General features: G+C 36.5%; 1 pseudogene across 1 annotated transcript; it reads left to right on the top strand.

Annotated features, from left to right (window-relative positions):
- The first annotated feature begins 5,335 nt into the window (after positions 1 to 5,335).
- On the top strand, positions 5,336 to 6,014 carry LOC309548046 (small ribosomal subunit protein mS23-like; annotated as a pseudogene). Its single transcript has one exon. The product of its transcript is annotated as a small ribosomal subunit protein mS23-like (transcript).
- Positions 6,015 to 6,217: the final 203 nt, after the last annotated feature.

Raw genomic sequence — 6,217 nt, 5'->3', positions numbered from 1 at the left:
ATGGCCTAGTTAACATGCAGTACTGTGAATGCAAGAATCAAACTTGTTGCTGTAGATTTCAAAACATGCTTTTTGAAATGCCTAACTGTACAGTATAAGCCTTATCATGGCTTTGCACATACCACAGCAACAGGTGAATTTATCAAGGTGATGAAATGACATATGATTTGTTAACAAAGAATTCTCATGAGCACTAAAAATATTGTAGGTGATCGTTCCCATTCTACAACATACTGCTCAGGTGGGTAAGGAAATAAACGGTACAACTACTTATTGTTTCTTCAACAGACCTATTGAGGCAATATCTTCACAATAATTTATGCATATCAGGAGACCCCCCTAATGGGTAGCTATACACACAATCTGGAGGTATAGATACCGCAAATTCATGAATCAAACAAACGCATCATATAGAGTTCAGTCAGTGTAACAGTCTTTGAAAAAATTGATTAATACCTCTTTCTTACATTGTTACCTTGGACCCCAATAAAACTGCTTGAACACTGTTTTGTGAAAATGTTTGTTTCTGTCTTTGAAACATGGCACCGTGATTTCTTTTATTGCTGTGCATAACATCTTCCTCACCACATCTTCACTCTGGGACTGTGCCCCTAAACTAGTGCTGACTGAGACTAACTGGTAATTTACATATATAGAAAGCTGTTGTACTAATGTGAATCCAACTGAGAGAAATGACACTCCGTTTATAAAATCAAAGACAAGCGAGCATCAAGGACTTGCGCTGTCTTGCTAGGCTAAGCTCTACACTCTGTCTGTAACCAGATGCTTACAAATGTTGCTACTTACTACTTACTGACAGTATATTACTCCTTACCACTCTCTAGGACACTCTCCTATTCTGAGGTGAGCCATACACACATTTGCTCCTATTCTGAGATACCATTAGAACCTGATTAAGTAGGACCTACCACTAGGGGATCATATCTTACTTAAAAGCATCATTTTTTAAAAGTGTACTTTTTGTGGTATCAATCCTGGCTGTTATCCCTATGTGTGCCCCCATATCCACTTTTTTTGGGGACTTGGTTTGCTCCCTCCACCTTGCCGCCTCTCTCCACCTGCCTTATTTGATTGCTGTGTATCATTTTGTTAGTATAGCCCATAGTTCTGGCAATTTTGTACAATGCTTATATAATAGTACCTCTATATGATATTGATTGTACTATTTTCATCTCGGTCTAGAAATAAAACTCCCTGAAAAAGCATGTTTTGTGTGAAACATGTCGAGCTGAACCCTGAACTGGATATCATCACCGTATTAATGGTCTCCCATGAATAGTAGTATATTTGGGATATGTTTCCCATGTAACCTATGGTTTGAGTTACCTTGTGAATTTTACTCTCTACTAGGGTTGATGGTGTTTTCCAACAAATGAGAATGTTGTATGCTGTATGCTGAGGAAAACAGCAATCATTTTTTTTTTTTATCTTTTGTATATTCAATAAAATATTCATATTTTTTAATGTGAGTTTTGTTGTGCCAATTAAGTCCTCTTATACCTATTTATACTTTATCTTCCTCGCCTCTGTCATGTGGGTTTGTGGTTTGGAAGTGTTTTGAAGTACTCTGGGTTGACATTTTGTCAAATTTGTTCACAAAACAGTGTTAATTGAATAGAAGATCACAACATGCTATGCTCTTGTGACTTGTTTTGCCCCTGTTTGCCAATTTATATGGCATTAATAGCTTTAGTTTTTGTTTCCTGTATTATATCTGCTTTTTCCAGAGCTCGATTAAAGCTTATTACCACTACACAGAAAAATCAGTTGTTTTACCAAAAACTACGTACTACACACTTTTTCCTGAGTGGAAATCTGTCATATTGGGTTTTTGCTGTTGTATGTAAGCAAACTCATGATGTATAAATAAAGTGAATGATTAGAAATTTAATTTATGTCAGAAAATGGTATAGCTGACATTATCCCTGAAAGTCAAAATGTAATACAATTCCACTTACAGCTTTAAGTTATTCCCTAGGCAGATTGTTTAAAGGAACTGTGTATTGTATATGGTGTTGTTTGAGTGGCCTCTCCCCATTGAATGATCACTTTTAAAATTTATTTTCTTTGGTATTTTTTATCCAGGTTATTGCCCCCCCCCCATTTATATTTACCTTCTTTGCCAATCTTTTGGCTTTTAACTTTTATTGGGCATTCATTAAAAAAAAAAAAAAAAACATTAAGATCAGAATAATTTAAATGGGGCTTGGATTCCCAATCCAATTTTGAAAAACATTTGCCAAACCATGGATACGATCAGCTCATCACTACCCATAGCATTCCTCTCAGTAAAGTCCAGGGTAGCATTGGTAACACAGGAGAACAGTTGCATCTGCAGTTGCAAAATGCATAGTCTACTTGCCGTTTGCATATTGGTGCAGGCCATTATGTCATTCAAGTCTAGAAACTGAATCTCCAACGTGATTAATGTATTTTATCAAGTGGGACTTTCTAAGCAGCTTGGGGGGTTGTGCTTTCTGTGGACTTTTATATCTTAGATTTCATTAGTAGATTTGAATTTCAAAAGTGCTTGCAATATATCTGTTACTAAAAACACCAACAGACTGACACTCAAGAGTATCTTTAACAAATCTCCCATATGTGAAAAATTGTACAGATCCAGCTATTATTAATATTATACATAGTAGTAATAGTACAGAATATACAGATTATGAGAACTATAAGAGAAATTTAACACATTGACCAAAAGTACTGTACACAATCATTTTGCAACCAAATGTCCCATCCAATCAATATAAAACAACCAAAGCAACCTAATAACTGACCCATGCATGCCTAACATATACAGTAAGTTTACTGTACAAAGTTTGGTTTGTGGTTAGCTTCACTGAATTTAAAGATTTATCTCTTCCTGTTATTTCCTGTGTCTTTTTATGCTAACGTGAGTTCTTGCAGGTTCTATGTGATAACATCTGAAGAGAGATCCTGACTGTACTTCTGAGCTCCCTTCAAAGCTCCTGGCTCTTACTCTCCCCGGGATTCTCAATTGCTTTGATTTGCAGCTGGCCTTTCTCCTTTTAAACTCCATCGCAATAGATGCACATGCTATCACTGTACTGTAGGGTCTGCAAAGTGTGAGCACATCTAACTAGTGCTTTAAATAATCTTTTCCACTGGGAAGTGAGTGACAAGAGCTAATAATCATGGTGCTTGTCAAACATGCTAAAGTTTCAGTCACAGTAAGTAACTGCCAAAATATTTTTCAAGTGGCTCCAGTGAAATTAAATACACTTTCACTCTAAGTTCACTTACAAAGAGTACACGGTAAATGGGTAACTTGTAAAAAGTAGCACACTGACAGTCAAAACTGGTCATATCTTCTAATGACGTATGGGATACTATTAAGTCAACAATACATTACATACATTATAGTTTACCATTTGTATTTGACAACCTGCAGGAAAAATGGTCTGCTCTTCTGTTAACTGATATCATAACAATTGCAAATTATTACTTATAGATGTCTAAAGGAAGACTACATCATAGGTAATGAGTCCTTATGTTTAGATTATTGACATCTTTAAATGCAAACTTCATATGCCCCCGTTAAAAAGATTTTACCATGAATTCTGACTTAGTGTAATAGGTGTCACTGAGACAGGAGTTGAAACTAAACCTCACGAGCTGCACACAGAAAATAATAAATACCCAACAGATATTGTAATATTTCTCAACTGTGCTAAAAACTAAATTTTGTGTTCAGTAAACCTGTGGACTCATAAAAGCGATTAAAATGCCATTTACATTAAGGAACAGGTACCTCCAAATGCCTGCAGTCCAGTAGAGCAGTGGTCCTCAACTCCGGTCCTCAGGGCCCACTAACAGGCCAGGTTTTAAGTATTACCTTGGGGAGATGCAGACTAGAGTACTGCAATCACTGAGCAGCAAATGATATCACCTGGGATGTATTTCAGTTATCTTGCAAACCTGGCCTGTTAGTGGGCCCTGTAGGCCAGGGTTGAGGACCACTGCAGTAGAGCATTTCAAAAAGCTAGGAAACATGAACATTTTGATATGGAGATAATGACTACCTGTTGAACCAGGGTTTTCAATGTACTGGACTGCTTGGTGTGAGGTAAATAATTTTGCTTTTTTGTTATTTGACCCACACAGGCAAAGATAGATAGATAGATAGATAGATAGATAGATAGATAGATAGATAGATAGATAGATAGATAGATAGATAGATAGATAGATAGATAGATAGATAGATAGATAGATAGATAGATAGATAGATAGATAGATAGATAGATAGATAGATAGATAGATAGATAGATAGATAGATAGATAGATAGATAGATAGATAGATAGATAGATAGATAGATAGATAGATAGATAGATAGATAGATAGATAGATAGATAGATAGATAGATAGATAGATAGATAGATAGATAGATAGATAGATAGATAGATAGATAGATAGATGTGTGAACCCCAAGCATAGATGTAAACACCACTGAAGTTTATGAGAACCAAATCTTGTAATTTTTTTTTTCTGGCTTCTTTTTCAAGGCCGGTTTGCTATCTTTTGAGAGAAAAAAAAGAATGGATAGCTGGACACTGCCCTGGTGGACACGTACCAAAGTAAAAAAAAAATGAATAAAAATGTTCAGTGGGGAGAAGCTATTTGGAAAGGTTTAAACAACATTTAAAATGCACACTTCCTTAACATCAAATGTTTTGAGGGTGCCCTAAACCTGCATATGAAGTGGCGAACCTATATGATGTGCTAAAGCAGAGTAAGAGTTACAAAAAAAATTATTTATTTATATATATATATATATATATATATATATATATATATATATATATATTTTGATTATAAACAAAGCTAGAAATGATTCCCCTTAGCACCTATACAAGGCCCTGTTATAGATGAAAATAGACCCTTATGAGAGAGCAGAAAGATCCATGGCTGCAGCATAGCAGGAAGCCAGTGTAACGTTAGAAAACCATACCTCATTAAAATTCCATACCCTCGTCACTTCCGGTCTGAAACAGCTGAGCAGCGCAGTTCGGCTACAACATGGGTCATCTCCGCTCCTATCTCTGTCACTTCCCTGATCTCGGCTAATAAATATAATAGCGGCAGCGGGTGTATGAAATGTAAATGACGGCGATCTCGGCTCCGTGATCCGCTTTTATATTTATTAGCCGAGATGAGGGAAGTGACAGGGGTAGGAGCGGAGATGACTGATGTTGCAGAGGAGCTGTTTTAATGTAATCACGGCAAGTATAACGTTACACACACTACTGTGCGAAATCCATACCCTCTGTAGGTGCACTGGAAGTGATGAGGGTATGGTTTTCTCACGGGTATGGTTTTTTCACGGAACACCGGCTTGAGAGGCTTGGGACAGTGTTTATCAGAACACAAGATTTGATCCGTGCAGGATTGATAAAGCGAAATGAGAAGCCAAACTGGTATGATGTGTATGCTGCCTTTCCGCCAAAAAGAGAACCCACCTACTTGAGTCCACCAAAACCTCGGCCTGAAGCCTGCTGAAAATGTGCCTGCAATTTTTTACTGAGAAGATATAAGAGCAACATTTTATGACACCTATGGTAGCCCTGGAATGCTTAATTTGATCAGATGGAATTAAAAATCCACATGCCAAAAGTGTGTGGAGAAATATTTAGAACTTCAAAAATCTGGAGTAGTAAGTGAAGATCAGTTGTTTGAAGAGACAGAAAAAGAGACCTTGTGACTACTCTCTTAAAGGTGTCATTTTAAGAATGCCAGGAGTAACAATGGTATCAAATCAGCCATCTTCTGCGTCACAAAAATCATCAGAGTCAAGGGTTGTATCAATAATAGATCAGATGAAACATTCAGATGAGACTGACGAGTCACGGTCTGCCCTATAACTCCTAAAGAAGAAGGTTTATATGGAACATTACAGAGCCTAAAAACTGTACAGTTGTCAGTGAATGCACTTAAATATTACTTGAAAAAAAATAAAGTCCAATAAGTGGAACACTTTTGTTTTCCTTGACTTCATTTAATGCAACATTTTTCTATCAAAAAAAATAAATAAATAATAAGAATATATATCCTTACCTTACTAAGGGTCTTGTATAGATTTTAAGGTGGTAAGCAAGCAAAATTACCTTTATCAGAGCATGCAGCTTAGGGGGGCATGAACGTGTACCCCATTCCTTCTGAATCATGCTA

Source organism: Pelophylax lessonae (genome assembly GCF_965119305.1).
Source record: "Pelophylax lessonae genome assembly, chromosome: 2".
In the NCBI taxonomy this organism is placed as follows: domain Eukaryota; kingdom Metazoa; phylum Chordata; class Amphibia; order Anura; family Ranidae; genus Pelophylax; species Pelophylax lessonae.
Note: the sequence above shows the minus strand (reverse complement) of the source record. Positions and strands in the feature narration are given on the sequence as shown.